Here is a 17,022-nt window from a genome sequence, read left to right as displayed (position 1 = left end):
TTCCCACATATCAATCTAATTTGGCTGAAACAGAAATAGCATTTTATAAGTTCATGAGAAATATCAGACTGAAACACTTCTTTGCAAATGTCATCATTGAACAACAACCTCTAGCGAACAAGGAATATGTGGAATTCAAACCCAAAAGCAATTTTGTAGCTCCAGTATCACACAAAACACTGGATTTATTTGAAAAACTTGTTCTGCTGGACATTCACAAACTCGACTTTCAAGCCAAGCAGAAAACCAATTTTTCCAAAAAAGAAAGAAACATACTTCAGAAATTATCTAATCAGAAGGAACTAACATTCCAACGAGCAGATAAAGGGGGAGCCCTCATCATAATGAACACTGAACACTACAACAGGAAGGTTATGGAACATTTAGCTGATGAGACCACGTATCTACGTTTGGAAAAAGATCCAACTCAAGAAATAATGTCAACCCTTGGAAAAATCTTGAATCACGCAAAAGATATGGATTGGATTTCTACCAAAACAGAGAAATTTTTGACCAAACAAAACCCAGAGAGACCGCATTTGTACATGTTACCAAAAGTACACAAGAATCTATATGATCCACCCTTCAGACCCATCGTCTCAGGCGTAGGATCGCTATTTGAACCATTGGGTACATACATTGATTTCTTTCTTCAAAATTTTGTTCTAAATTGGAAAACCACCATTAAAGACACTACAGATTTTTTGAATCAGCTTAATAATTTGGATCTTAACAACAGCCAACATTGGATCATGTGCACGATTGACGTGACATCTTTGTACACGTCGATCCCGCTGAAAGAAGGCATTGAAGCAATAGAATGGGCACTATTACAGATGGAAAACATAGGAGCCAATCAAATTCTACTACTAGAGCTCTTAACATTTTGCCTCCAACACAGCTATTTCAAGTACAAAGATGACTTCTTTCTACAAATAAGAGGAACCAGCATGGGTTTTGGAGGTGCGCCAACCTACGCGAACATTTTCATGGCCCAATTCGAGGAACTGCACATTCTTTCAGACACCAAATGGTCGGATCACCTAATTCTATATAAACGCTTCATTGATGACATTGTTCTAATCTGGGATGATTCTTGTGAAAACTTGGAGCAAAACATAAAGGAACTTAATGAAAAAAATGCCAGAATCCAATTCACACACTCAATCAGTACCACAGAAATAATATTTCTGGATGTAAAAATAACAAAAAAAGATGAAACATTTTCTACCAAAACCTATGTGAAACCCACTGACAGAAACAATACTCTATTATACCAGAGCTTTCACTCTCCTAAACTTATTGAAAATTTGCCGTTTTCACAAATGATACGGAGCAAAAGAATATGTTCCACTCCAGGAGCACATGATGAGGATATGCAAAGACTAAAGAAGTGATTCATGGAACGAGGTTATCCCACCACATGTATAGAAAAAGCTGAAATACGCATTAAGGCGATCAATCGTGAAAACCTACTGATAAGCAAAAACAAAATCACCAATACTAACCGTAGCGTGTTCGTATCTAAATTTTCAACACGAGCAGTCAACATAAGGAAAATCATCAGTAAAAGATGGGAACTTTTAGAAAATGATGAGGATTTTCACAACATTTTTGAATCCAAACCGCTATTTACATATACCAGAAGTCGCAACTTACAAGAATACCTAAAAATGATGACCAAACCAAACAACATCAATCACAAGGGGATGCGCAAATGTAACAACTGTGTTCATTGCAACAATGTAATGCAACAAGATTTTGTTACCCATCCCAGGACCGGAGAAAAAATCAAACTTAAACTGACAGCAGACTGCAACTCGAACTTTGTACTATACTGCATAAAATGCCAGTGCGGCCTAATGTACATAGGCAAAACAGAGAGGAAGTTAAAAATAAGGATAGGAGAACACAAAAGCATGATACGTAACAAAAACATGAAATCCAATCTGGCAGCTCATTGGATAACCCAGAACCATAACATCTCTCAAGTACGATTCATGGCCTTAGAAAAAAATAGACCAAAGAGAGGGAACGGACAGCCAGAAACTTATATCTCAAAGGGAAGTTATGTTAATTAAAAAATTTCAAACAATGGAACCGATGGGTTTGAATGACAAACTGGATTTAGGATGTTTTTTATGATCACGTTAGTAAAATGGGACTAACCTAAACTGCATATGGTCAGGATGTTTTTGATGTGTATATAATGGTGAAGCAATTTAGGTAACAACGTAGGCAATGAATTGAAAGTCTTTTTTGTATAGTCTCCTTGTATATACTTGTACATTTAAGGATCCACACTGACTTCCAGCTTAGTTGAATTGTCATGTCTGTCTTGTCTCCTGAACACAACCATGTAGACACTCCGATGCCTCCTTTTTTCCACAAACATAATCTCTTCGAGATTATTTACACTTGTAGCTTCGCTACCCCAGCTCTCATTATTTGCATATGTACTCCGGTAGATTGAAATACCCCATTTCAATATGGCCGACAAGTTGCTGACCGTTTTAACAGTCCTTCTTCTTTTCATCTCACAGGATCAATATGTCTCACCCTATGATCGTGATACATAGAACTAGCAGTATTCATTTTTCGTGATCCTCTCTCGATCATGGCTACACCGACATTGTAATACAACTAAAGAGAGGCATATCTCAGCTTACTCTAAAAAAACCCGACATCAAAGAGTGGGTATTTACTTTGCATTCACCCCTTCCAAATATGGCTGACACTTCTTCCTTCTTTCGAATGGACAGTCCGTTTTTGTTTTCCGCAATATCTAGCAATCGCGTTATTTAAAAACCCGCGAGCATTTCAATTCCACTTACACCATATCGATCGCGAAGCACGGCTAAGAAAGATCTTTTTGAACGCGTTCTACAAACTATCGGTAAGCACGCATTATCCTCGTGTTTGGTTACACTGTGTCTGAGCGCTTTTTAAGACCCGGTTTTTAATATGGGTTTCTTATTGTTTTTCAGACATGTTGTTCTTTTGATCTCGAAGAGCAGGTAATTGTCCGTTTTCTCACCACAGTCATTCTCAATACCCACCATGATCCTTATATTACAGAGTTTTTCATGGATAATGTTTTCTATCCATTACAGAGTAGTGACACGGTTCAGCTCCATTCATTTAAACAGTGAGGTTCATTCAAACGGTTGCAACACATATGTGAGTGAGTTTTATTTACTAACTGAGTTATCAAATTGATTATCTGTACAGAAAGTATAAACATACATTAAGGAATTAGTATGCATGTATAATAATTTTTTTCGTTCCTCTACCCTAACTACCGGAGAAAGTAACACTGTTACTGAATAGTTATGTGTTAGTCTGTATTGTTTGTTCAAATGTATTTAGAGATAGGAATTGATTGGAAGAGAGGAGTGTGGTACTCAACACTGAGTAGTGGCTAAATTAAGAAAAGCAAGCAGAAAGTAATATATATATCATTTCTTTCACAGAGGCCCCCGAAGAAGGGACGCTGGTCCCGAAATGCATCGGGCCAACAAATTCAGCAATCGCCGATCATTTGTTATGAATGTATTATGTTAACAAAGAACTTTCTGATTATGAGTTTCATGTACTGAAATACACTGTGCTAAGTTAGAAAAAAGAATGCATTGACATATATTTTGGAGCAATTCATGTGAAATAAGATCTCAGAATAAATATGAGAATCTAACATAAAGATTGAATCAGAAGAATTATTATATAGGGGGAAATAACGTAAACATTGGCTGTGCACTTGGTATGGTTGTGATATTGTTACCACTAACCAATCCCCAAAAGCCTGAGTTTGCCAAGTGCAGAGCAAACAGTCATTTTTGTGAGTCTGTTCCTGCCTATCTTTATTTGGAGGAGATAGCTGCTGTTATCTGCAGATACCGCGCCGTTGGGAACCACGTTTGTTCTGCGATGCAGACGAACGCGCGCCCACCAAACGCACTGCAGAATGGTGAACGCGCCCACAGCATCTGCATTCCATTACACCGGCTCTCTGACAGCTCCTAATTGAAATTAATGGACTGCTGTGCGCATACCCACACAGAAAATGCAGGAAATGGCTCACGAAAATTATATGTGGCCTATCGCATTAAGCCTACTAGAAAGACGGCACTGCGAACACCAATTACAATGCAGCTGCCAAAAATAACTACCAACAATCTCGCGCACTGAAGAATTTTTGCTACACGATTCTGAGCCCCAGAACTCTACGGCTCGAAGCTCCGCCCCACTGCTACGCAGTGGTGACGTAGGCCGAGCCCTAAAAATCACAATACATTACATTTGCTTCACTTATACATATCGACATTTTTAAAACACTAAGCATACTTGAAATTTCGGGAACAGGGAATTTAAGCAGTGTGTCTAGACTTATAAAGTGTTTACTCTAGCTCCAAAGGTGGGTTTAAAACCACCAAATTATCCACTCATTTAGGAGTCCATGAATGTCAGATCCGTGCCAGCTTTTCTGAATAACCACTGACTCTGTGATTGAGTTTCGTTAACAATAAATGTGTGCAAATGTATCATATGTGCCTCGCCTGAAAATTGTGAATGGGCTTGGCCCTCTTGGGCCTATGCTGGACATCCATGTACTAGGCCGCTTTACCTCCCATTAAACGCTGTTCATTCTCAGAAGTGTCATTCATCATATTCTCTTTCATTTTCCTTTGCAGTAACGCTCCTGGATTCGATATCGGTGCAAGGCGAGCTTGGGTGGATAGACAGTCCGCTGGAAAGCGGGGTAAGTGCGTTGCAATCAAACAGTGAAATGGAATGATTGGTGCACTTCTGGAGAGCCCTAATGGCTCGATTATTGTTGATTGTGGTGGACAGGTCAGATTTCCTCCAGGGCCCCATGAATTTAATTAGCTTTTGTGGAAGAAACCCAAGACTCTCCTGGAATGGCTCTGGTCATGGAAGAACAAGTACCAACAAGCATTGGCATAGCCAATAGGTCTCGCCTTTGGGACCTTATAGGTGTTTAGTTATCCAGCACAATATCCTTGGTGCAACAACATCAAGTGTTGCATGGCTAAACACTTATAAGTTCCCAGAGGCGAGACCTATTGGCTATGCCAATGCTTGTTATCTTTTGTTTGCGCTTCCATTCGTAAATGTTTCTAAATTCCTCCATCGTTATGCATTTTAGTTGGCCTTTGTTATGCTGTCATCAGCAACAGAATCTACGTGCATCATGACTTGCTCTCATAGGCATTTAGTTTTGTGTTTCTGTTAAGTTTTGATCACAGTCTGGGTCTTAGTGCAAGATAAAACGCTCTCATACTTCCCTCAACTGTAATAAATGATCTTTTCCATTTGCAATGGATCTCCATGTGTAATTGCAATAAGACACGCGCTTCTGCTTCACCGACCATAATGGAACAAATGGGGGTGGGGTCGCACACTACTCACACACCGGCGGTGTCGCTTCTAAGGACTCTGGTCAATGTAGTAATGTGTTCGCGATGCATCATCTTTCGATCTTCTGCTATCTTCGCTGTCTTCGCCATCCCTGGACACGTGTTTCGGGGTATAACCCCTCGTCAGCAGGGATAGGCAGTGTTCTGGGGTTGCCGATGGCTGCCAATATCTGCCAGGTATAGTACCACACAGGCACGTAGGTGCAGGATCCCAGGCTTGTCAGCCCGCTGCTCAAGGGAGCTTTAAAGTTACAAATGAGGGTGGGGTCGCACACTACTCACACACCAGCGGTGTCGCCCCTAAGGACTCTGGTCAATGCAGTTATGTGTCCGCGATGCATCACCTTTCGATCTTCGCTGTCTTCGCCATCCCTGGACACGTGTTTCGGGGTATCACCCCTCGTCAGCAGGGATAGGCAGTGTTCTGGGGTTGCCGATGGCTGCCAATATCTGCCAGGTATAGTACCACACAGGCGCGTAGGTGCGGGATCCCAGGCTCGTCAGCCCTTTACTACATTGACCAGAGTCCTTAGGGGCGACACCGCCAGTGTGTGAGTAGTGTGCGACCCCACCCCCATTTGTAACCGACCATAATGGATTTGGATTTATATTTGCGATAAGTTTGACAGCAACCTATTTCCACAAACAAAATGGATTAATGTATTTTATGCATGTGTGTACAATAAATTATCACCCGCTCCTGGCTGTTACTGCACTATAACACACTACTCCTATCTCATTTAGGATAAAAATGATATTGGTAATGCAGGTAAAATACAGTTGCCCCATTGACGCGCTACCTTCCAAAAGATGTCTAACTGCACCAAACCCGCTCTCCCACTTCCTCCACCATCATAAATTTTGTTTAATGTTAGCGATAACATTAACAGCAATCTATTTCCCTGAACACAGTGGAATATTTTAATTTATGGGTGTTTTTACGATAGATTTTCAACTGCACCGGGATGTAAGTGAACCATAACATTTTACATACATTTACACTTACCCAAATCGATATTCATTTGATAACTTTACTTTTCAGAATACGGTAAGTTTTCACACGTCCTCAGGTCTCCAACTATAAGGTTATCTTTTTGTGTTTGCGTGAACTCTTGGTTTCACTGACAATCTTATGGGTTCCAGAGTAGCATGCTACTCGCCGAAAAAGCGCTCCGACGCCTCTTTAGGGGTAGTAAGCGCTATATAAATGCAATTACAGTAGAATGTTACAAGCAAATCAGCTCATACCCTCGCTAAGGCAGTAACACTCTCACGTGCCCAAATATAATCAAGGCTCTTTTCTGTGTGCATGGGTATGTTTCTGGTGGTTTCTAATTAAAAAAAAACAGGGTCTTAGTGCACCATACTAGCGCTCATGCTTCCCCAACTACAATATATTTTGTTTTCAGTTTACAGTGGGTCTCCATGTGTGACTACAACATAACACGCTCCCTCTCTTCCATAACTGCAATGGATTGTGTTTTATGCTTGCGGGGAGTTTTACAGTTACGGATGACTATTTTTGAGGTGTGAGTGTGGAGATTTTTCACCCCCCAACCCCTAAGTGATTACAATGCTCCATCATACGCTACAACTATCAAATTAACAATGTTTTTAAATATATTGGTAATGCAGGTAAAATACATTTTCCCTGCTGGAGCGCTCCAGTTCTAATTATTTGTGGTCTTGCAGCCCCGGCAGCAACACGCTTCCTCTATACTAGTATAAGCTGTCAAAGTTATGTTTCTGCTGTGGGGTGACTGTTTACACGCCCTGGGGTTTAACTGCAGGCTCACAACGCACACCAAAAACTATTTGTTACAAGCCGGTTACTTTGCACGTTCACAAAAGGAGCAGCGTTCTCTCACTTCTACAACTGTAGGGCATTTGCTTGGGTGTTTGCTGGGGCTTTTGGTTGCCCCGGAGATTAACTGCACTTTCACACGCTTCCCCATTTCAGCAAGCACAATAGATTGACATTTCTGCCTGCTGTGATTGCTTATAAGCCCGGGGTTTAACTGAACTGTCACAACTGCAGAGCGCCTACCATTTAATAAATAAGGTAAAGTGCGTAACCGGTCTTTAAAGTTTTAAGTGTTGGAACACATACGTTTTTTCAGTGTCTTAGTGCCATAGTGGTCTACGAAACTTTTCAATTGCACAAATTACCGCTATGTTTTCGATGCAAAAAAACTAGCAACTTTACAATGGTAAAAAATATGTTCTCTTTGTAGGTAAAATTATTTTTCCCTATTTGGATTGCTCCCTTTGATTTTATTTGTGGTGTCTAACTGCCTTGTCATAACACACAGTAAATAATGCTTATGTTACAAGCCCTCTAGTTCTTACGCTCGCTATGCTAGTAGAGCTCCTTCACTTCCCCAAAAATAAGACATTATGGGGCATATTTACAAGCCCCTATTGCCACCCAAACGTCACTTTCCACGACGTTGTGGCGATAGGGGCTTTGCCTTATTTACAAGGCCCCCTTTCACACTATACTTAGAGGCATATGTACAAGCCCCTATCGCCATGTGAATGTCACTTTTTGTGACGTTCCCCTAGTGAAAGGGGCCTTGCCTTATGTACAAGGCAGCGTTAAGCCACTGTAAGTGGTTTAACGCTGCCTTGTACATAAGGCACACTTTCATGCTATGTTTAGCGTGAAAGGGGCGTGCAGTGGGTGTTGTGGTGGGCGTTCCACTGCAACACCCATTGTATTTGACGCTGCCCCCTATGTACAAGGGTGGCGTACATAGGAGGCAAGGCCAAAATTAAGACCAGAAAAATCCTGGTCTTCAATAGGCGAAACGAGGAGAAATTAATTTTTCTCCTAATTTTTGCTTTTTCCATGTATGCAGTCTTGTGCAGCACACATGGAGAAAGCAAAATGCCATGGTTTGTTTATGTACAGGAAGATGTCCCTTCCTGTACATAAACAACCTTTAAAAAAAAAACTATTTTGTAACTTTCATGTGTGCTGCATGAAGTAGCACACATGAAACTTACAAAATGGCATTTTAGGATTGTTTATGTGCAGGAAGGGACACCTTCCTACACATAACCAATCCTCCCCTTCACACAGACACCCTTGCACTCTGGTGCAAGGGTGCCTGCTTGGGCGCTAAGTTGTAAAACTTAGCACCATCGCAGGAGGAAATGCAAGGGTTGCACCACATTCTTGTAAATATGGTGCAGCCTTGCGTTTCCAAAGAGGCGGACTGTGTCGGTAAGCCCAGGACGCTAACGACATGCCCAGCCACTTCATTGTACATTCCCCCCCTTAGTGTGAAAGGGGAGGGCAATGGGTGTTGTGATGGGCGTCTCACTGAAACACCCATTGATTTTGACGCTGCCTCCTATTTACAAGGTTGGCGTAAATATGGGGCAGCGTCAAAATTAAGACCAGGGAAAACCTGTTCTTACCCTGGTGGAAAGAGGAGAAAGCCAGAGAAGTTGACATGAAAGAGAAGAGTGCTGGGAGTGACTTATTGCCCGCTGAGCCATCTGACAGAGAAACTGTTTGAAACCGGGGTCCTCTGGTTTCAGCACTGACAGGGACAACTCAGATTTATGGCGCAGGGGAGAGAAGGGCAGCAGAGATTCATGGCAGCTCTGGGCTGGGTTTGTGTTGTATTTTACTTACTGATGCCTAGAATTGGTAATATCTAGAACTTTGACTATGTCATTGGAATGCACTGGATCAAGCGGACTGCACTTGAGCTTGGGCTTGGAACTGGACTTGACTGTTGGTGATGATGGACTACTAACCTTCAATAAACAACATTTCCTCCTAAATATTTGAAGACAACTTTATTACACTGACGCCAATAGAAAAGTCTAAACTGTCTGACAGAGAACCACGTAGTTGTGGTTTTGTTAAAAGTTAGGGTGTTGTTGTTACACATTTGTTAAAAGTTATCCAGCTAAATCTGATTGTTCCGGTTCCACTCCCTCTTATGGAAGTAGCAATGACAAAAATTCTAAAGACTTACCGAAACCCAAATGTTTCAGATGTGGAAGCTTTTCACATTTTTCAAATTTTCTTCAGTGTTAATCCAGGTAATCAATATGTATGAAATGTGGAGTTAAAGGGCATTATGCTCGAGTATGTAGGCCTACCAAAGCAGTGGAGAAACGAACTGAAGTTGTACACACTATTATTTTAAATCTTAATGAGAGTGATGGTAAGGTAGAAGGTGACAAATTGTCAATGCCTGAGTGTGATATATCAGTGGATAAGTTCAAGTTTGTTGTTTTAGCTGATTCTGGATCTCCATTTACGATGATTGGAAATAAGCAATGGGACGAGGTTGTGGGTTTGGACAATATAAGGCTGTCTCCTCCTGACATAAACCCTGTCAGTTATGGGGGAGCTAAGATTAAAGTTCTTGGGTATTTGGAAGCCCCTGTTCAATTTAAGGATAGATGTACTGTAGGAAAGATGTACATAGCTGAGAGAGGTGACAACTTATTAGGATGGAGACATCAACGTGATCTTGGTATCATGCTTAAGTGCCAAGGATCCTAAAGATCAGGTGATGTTAGTAGGTCCTAACAGTAAAAAGAATACATTAAAGAACCACAATTGTGATTATTTCGAGAAATTTCCTGAGGTTTTCAATGACAACTTGGGTTGTCTTAAGGGATTCGAACATTGTATTGTCCTCAAGAAGAGGGCTATTCCTTGTGTATATAAGGTGAGGAGGGTTCCTAACATGATGGTGGAAGCACTCAAAAAGAAACTCGAAAAACCTTTGAAGTTGGGGGTTATTGAGGAGATTGAGGCTTCCGAGTGGTTGGCCCCCATTGTTTTGGCCTCGAAGGATGGTGGGGGAGGTATCAGAATGTGTGTGGATTTGAGAGGATTAAATGAATGGATCTGGGTAGATAGCCAACCCCTACCAAATATATCTGAGTCTCTCAGTGTTCACGTGTTTTCAGTGTCTTGGACTTATTGTCCGCTTATCATCAAGTTCCGCTCCACAGAGATTCTAAACATCTTACTTCCTTTGTGACGACTCTGGGAGCATACCGCTTCTTGAGGATGCCTTTTGGTTTGGCGTCAGCGGCGGCATGCTTCCAGAGGATCATGAAGAAAGTGTTAGGTGACATAAGAAATATTATGTTCTTTCAGGATGATATTTAGATTTACGGTGAGAATGAGGTTGAACACAGTTCTTGAGAGACTGAAAGTGGATTAACAGTGAAAAGGGAGAAATGTCGTATTGGTGTAGGGACTGTATCATACTTAGGACATATAATCTCGGGTGATGGCATTCAACCTAAGCTTGAGCTGGCACAGAGTGTGGTAAATGCTCCTAAACCGAAAGACAAAGAACAGGTAAGATCGTTCTTAGGTCTAGCAGAGTTTTACTCCAAATTTGTGAAAGGGTTTGCTATTGTGACAGAACTCATTAGGTGTTTACTTAAGAAGGGTTCACATTTTGTCTGTTCCAGCAACTGACAGAATGATTTTGAGGTGATCAAAAAAGAAATTGGGAACATGCCTACCCATGTCCATTTTGATGTTAAGAGGAAAACTGTGCTGAAGACTGATGACAGCCTCAAAGTGTTGAGAACGGTGCTCTCTCAAGAGGTGGATGGAGAGTTAAGAACTGTTGCAGTTGCTTCCAGAGCTTTGAGAGTTTTGGAGTCTAATTATTTGTGTATTGAGAGGGAGGTGTTGAGTGTTTTCTGGGCTGTACAGCAGTTAAAATTTTATCTATGGGGAATTCCCTTTCTGGTCAGAACTGACCATCGTCCCCTGGTTCTCGTTTTTTCTTGCAGGCAAACTGAACATGTCACACCTAGGATCAAACGTTGAAGTGAGGGTCTGCAGGAGTATAATTTTCGTGTACAATATATATCAGGATCTTGCAATAAGTCTGACGACTGTCTCTCTAGGTTGCCTTTAGAGGAGTCCGGGATGGATTGGTGTCACTACAACGCAGGCTATTACAACGCCTGCTGTTACAACGCGGTTTTTACACCGCATACCATTACAATGCATAGTGCTTTTAAGCGCTGGATAGTGAATTATTTAATTTACTATTCCAACTCCAGTCCCCGTGGATAGTAGGGAAGGTGTTGGATAGTAAATTAAATATATTCCCTATCCTAGAGCGCCCCCCAGCGCAATGCGTTGTAATGGTTTGCGTTGTAATGGTTGCGATGTAATGGTAGTGCGTTGTAATAAATGCGTTGTAAGTGATGTTCCCCGTCCGGGATAGATCAAGAGAGTGAGAGTATATGTTGGGTGGCAGAATCTGCTCTATCAAGTGATGAGTGGAATGACAATGTGAGCAAGGACATTGTGTTAACTTCTCTTAAACAATGTGTCAGCCAAGGATGGCCTGACTATAAAAAATTGTATCTTGAACTCAGAGCATATTGGTCTGTGAGAGATGAACTCTCTTTCATCTGTGGAAATCTCATGAGAGGATGTAGGGTGATTCCACCATTTGAATTCAGGGAGAGAATTGTGAACACTGCTCACAAAGGTCATCTGGGACGCAGTCTCACCAAGGCTCGGGTGAGAGAGAGATAATGGTGGCCAGGAATGGATCACATGATTGAGAATGTTGTGAAAGAGTGTGTATCGTGTGCTTCGAGTGATAAATCACGTTCTTGTAGCCAAGCACTGTTATCTCCAGTGGAAGTTCCTGAATCTGTTTGGACCAAATTAGGGTTGGATATTATGGGAACATTTGAGTTGTTACCTTCTTACGAGCGTTTTGTTATTCTGTTAGTTGACTACACTTCTAAGTGGTCGATCACAAAGTGTATGTCTTCTGTAAATACTAGAGTTGTTGTGGATTTCCTCAAGGATGTTTTTGTCTCAGAAGGAGTACCCAGATTCCTAATTACAGATAATGGGGTCCAATTTACATCCTCTGAAATGTGTGAATTTCTTATGGATTTTTGAATAGTTCATCAAAAGACTGCTTTGTACACACTGCAGGCTAATGCTTTGACGGAACGGACGAATCGGGTTGTTAAGGATTGCGCTCAACTTGCTCTGGATTCCAGAGTTTCCTTTAGCACTGTGCTTTGGGATAGGTGGTGGGCACATCGCACTACACCAAATGATGTTACACAAGTTTCTCCTTTTGAAGCTTCAAGAGGGAGGAAGGCTGTCTCTAAATTGAATCCTTCATGGTTACATGGGATGTGATGAGAAGTTATCCAAAGAAATGAGGCGATTGAGAATATCAGAATATCAGCGTAATTATAAAATGAGCTATGATTCAAGAATGCATGTGAAGGGCAAAAAGTGGAATGTTGGAGATAAAGTTTTGGTGAAAAACCCTAAACACACCATGAAAGGTAAAAGCACTTTTATTGGCCCTTTTACTATTGTGTCCATAAAAAAAATGTTGTGAAAGTTGATACAGGATGTGTGTGGAGTATGTCCAGGTTAGTAAAGTGGAATTTCACGCGTGTGCAAGATGTTAACCAACATTTCACACAAGGTAATTCTTCTTTGGAACAGAAGTCATTTCCTCAGAGAAAGCGTGGTCCTCCAATAAAATTCAAGGATTATGTTTCTTATTGATGAAGTTGTTTCTTTATTGTGGTAATGTTCAGATGTATTTTATTCTTATAGTAACGTAATGAATTTTATTGTTTTCTTTATTCTTGTTTTAGATTTTATAATTCTTGCCGTAGCTTAATGGATTTTATTGTTCTCTTTCTTTTTCATTTTTATTATTTTTATGAAAGGAAGATGTGTTGTATTTTACTTACTGATGCCTAGAATGTAAATATACTGAACCTTGACTATGTCATTGGAATGCACTGGATCAAGTAGACTGCACTTGAACTTGGGCTTGGAACTGGACTTGACTGTTGGTGCTGATGGACCACTAACCTTCAATAAACAACATTTCTTCTTAAATATTTGAAGACAACTTTAATACACTTACACAAACCATTTTCCAGAATTACCAGATGTGGAGCGTGAGAAGATTTGCTCCGGAGGGTGCTGTTAGGAGGCCGGGGCACTCAAGTCTGCAGATGTTAGCTGGTCTATAAATCACAGTTCACTATCTGCAGACCAAGCCGAGCTCTTTGTTGCTTGGTCTGCTCGGCGCACACACGCGCCGTACAATCATGTCTTGCAGAAAAACTCATTTTTTACGGATTCATAATCCCTTTACCTGTTCCCACTAAGCGAAGGCAGATACATTGCACGTAAAGCATATCAAGCAAGAAAGTTCCTGTCAAACGATCGTTTGGAGCTTTCAAGATTGTTTGAACCACCACAGGGGTGTGGGGTCTATTATGTGAGCTCTTGCCCCAGTGTCTTGTGGTACTTGTAGTCCACCACGCATTGGTTCCGCTTAGCTTGGTCACTCATGGCTGTTAGCTGTCCTCAGTGCACACTGATAACTAATGTGTTAGGAAGGGAGGAGAGTAGTCAATACATTGTGACAAAAAGAGAACTTTTTTTTGTTGAAAGTCGGAAATGTGCTTATTTGCTGTCTATATTAGGCAGTGGCAGACAAATGCAGCCTGACTTCTTAAGCAAAGATTTTCAATAGGCTTTTTTCACAAGACTTTTGTGCTGATTTGTTCCTCAGATTATTCTACTCAGAATGTCTTTTCACTATTTAAGTAAGTCAGTGAGATTTACACGGACCTCAGAGAAACTAGGCCGTGTGCTAATTAATGTGGTCAGAGTTTACTTCTACTTTAGATTAGAGTGCATGGGATCCCCATTTTGTTCTTGTCATATTGTGGAAGTTGTAGGGACTTTTTTGGCCATGCATCCATTTCGGGAAAAGGTTTGTAAAATTATGATTCCTGGAGAGAATTAATGTGATTGAAACCACATAAAAAAAAGCATTGGCATAGCCAATAGGTCTTGCTTTTGGGACCTTTTAAGTATTTAGTTATGCAGCACAATATCCTTGGTGCAACAACATCAACTGTTGCATGGCTAAACACTTGTAAGGTCCCAAAGGCGAGACCTATTGGCTATGCCAATGCTTGTTCATAAAATGTTTGGTAAACACTACTGCTGAGCATTTTGTATTTATTTATGTGGTTTGGTGCTATTTAGCACTGCGGTGCAATTTAATCTGTGAATAACACAAGGAGCACTAACTTATCTACATACAGCAGGGCTTTTTTAAGATTGCCTTTTGGCACTTACAAGATCTTTTGTATACTTTATGAACTAGTTAACCTCTTCGATGCTGATGACGAGCTCAGCTCGTCATCAGCCACGGTAGTCGTGTGCGGATGACGAGCTGAGCTCGTCATGTAACGCGGCTTTTCGTAAATTGCCGCACACAGCGGGAAAAGCCGCCGCGGCGATGCGGTTAATCAAATCATAGTGTACCGGACATAAAGCTATCTGAAACAAATTATGCCATTAATTGTAATTTCAGGTTACTCTTAATTGGACAGAGGGTCATACATAATACACCATAACACCCTCTCGTGCTTCCCAAATTACAATGTATTTTCTTTCATTTGCAGTGGGTCCACCGTCTAGCTGCACCATGCCACGTTCTCCCGCCTCCCCACCGTAATGTATTTTCTTTTAAATTCATGGAGACTTTTACATCAACCAATTTTCGCAAACACAATGGAAAAATTAACTTTACGGGTGTCTGTGTGAAACTTTTTCACCTACCCCACGGTGTACCTGCACCACTACATGCTACATATATCACATTTAAAACACTAAGGGCCAGATGTAGGTAAATATCATTTACCGATTCTAAAATACCGAATGTTACCGATTCGGTATTTTAGAATTGGTAAATGATATGTAGCTAATGATTCGGTAAATTTTACTGAATCGGTAAAATTCGGTAAATACCGATTCGGTATTCCCCATTCATTCCATAGGAATTAATGAGAATTACCGATTCGGTAAATATCGAATCGGTAAATACCGAATTGGTAACATCCGATTCGGTATTTACCGATTCGTATTTACCGAATCGGTATTTTTTGGCCTCCTACATCACAAATTCCCAATACCGGTCGGTAACGGCCGAAGTTCGGTAATTTCGGCTGTTACTGACCGGTATTGGGCGACCTACATCTGGCCCTATATTTGCTATATTGCAGCTAAGACAGCAACACACTTCAGCGAGCCTGTTATATATTTTTTAAATTATCTTATTAATACAGTTGCTTCTTAAACAAACTGTAATTAAAGTGCACCATCACAACGCACAACAGAAAAAAAATCTGTTACCAGCGGTTTATGTTCGAACATGCGCAAAGGGAGCAGCGCTGTGTCTCACTGCCCCAACTGTAAGGCATTCTCAAAGGGGTTTGGGGTGACGTTTAGTCGGCCAGAGGAATTCTCTACAGTTTCACACGCTCTCCCGCTTCACCAATCAAAATGGATTCACTTTTTTGGCTGAGAAAAATTGTAATCAGGCCCTGGATGTAAAATCACCATAACAGGCCGCGCAGCAGCTACATAACATTTTGTTTTTAACAATAAGATGCATTCCGGGTCTTTGCTGTCTTCAATGTTGGGACCAATAAAATTACTTTTTATGTTTACCGACCTAAAGCTCTACCATACTTTAAAATTGTCCACATTATATGCAAGGTTTCGACTGTAAAAAAAAATCATATTTACAATGAAAAATATTTATTGTCTATGCACATAAAATAAAATTGCCCTATTATAAGACTCCCTTTCTATTTATTTATAATGTTGCAGCCACAACAAAAGCACATTTCACAAAACACAATATAATTATATTATATAAAAATGCTATCTGCAGTAACTTTACACCCACCCTGGGGTATAACAGTACCATCATAACACACAGCAGCTAATATTTATTTTAAAAACACTTCAACTATAACGCTCCCTGAGGGAGCAGCGATATCTCGCTTCCCTACTATAATGCTTTTTGTTTTCGGTTTAAGTTCACTTTTAGTTTGCCCCAGGTTTAACTATACCTTCACACACTCTCACAAATCTACTCACATGCACTCAACTCACTACAATTACTTTAAAAAAACAAATATAACCCAACAAATACAGTAGGGTTTTCTTTGCACTTAAAACTACAAATTAACTGTGCAAGTTTTCAGGCACCTTTATAGTAACATAGTAGGACGCATATCTTTAAAGAACTTTTGCATGGCTAAGTATTTTCTTAAGTGCTCAATGGTGCTGTCTCCACAAAAACCCTTTGTTCCCTATCTACCTTACCATCTTTTGGCACTCTATATGAAACATATCCTACCAATTTCACAATCTACTGCAAAAAAAATTACTTTCACACATAGCTGAACTTATTTACACATTCACACATAGCTGAACTAATTTACACATCTTTCTACCTCACCACAGGTCTCCATTCTGTCTATGCATTTGTTGGAGTCCAATGAGACTTCTTTTGGCTACATATGGTACTGCACCCTGCAGCATGGCTAGGGAAAAAACATTGGTGTTTATAATGCCAATAACTCCAACTTCAATAAATGCGAGGTCTATTACATTTGCAATTCTTGTTATTGAAGTGGGTTATTTTCAAACACTCCCCAAAAAACATCTTTAGACGTATTTGTGCACTAAATGTGTCCCCACACGTGC

The 17,022-nt window shown here is 40.6% G+C and overlaps 1 protein-coding gene across 8 annotated transcripts in view; it reads left to right on the top strand.

Moving 5' to 3' along the window:
- LOC147732730 (NXPE family member 4-like) overlaps positions 1–17,022 on the top strand; it is a 572,962-nt gene that overhangs the window by 333,172 nt on the left and 222,768 nt on the right. For 5 of the 8 annotated variants that reach the window (XM_086957290.1, XM_086957285.1, XM_086957287.1 and 2 more), the window contains one exon: positions 4,692–4,759. The exons of the other annotated variants lie outside the window; for them this stretch is intronic. The gene's annotated coding sequence lies outside the window, so the exon portion shown is untranslated. The remainder of the gene's footprint in view (positions 1–4,691; positions 4,760–17,022) is intronic. 8 annotated transcript variants of the gene reach the window in all.

This window comes from Lissotriton vulgaris, chromosome 2_1 (genome assembly GCF_964263255.1).
Source record: "Lissotriton vulgaris chromosome 2_1, aLisVul1.2, whole genome shotgun sequence".
NCBI lineage: Eukaryota > Metazoa > Chordata > Amphibia > Caudata > Salamandridae > Lissotriton > Lissotriton vulgaris.
Note: the sequence above shows the minus strand (reverse complement) of the source record. Positions and strands in the feature narration are given on the sequence as shown.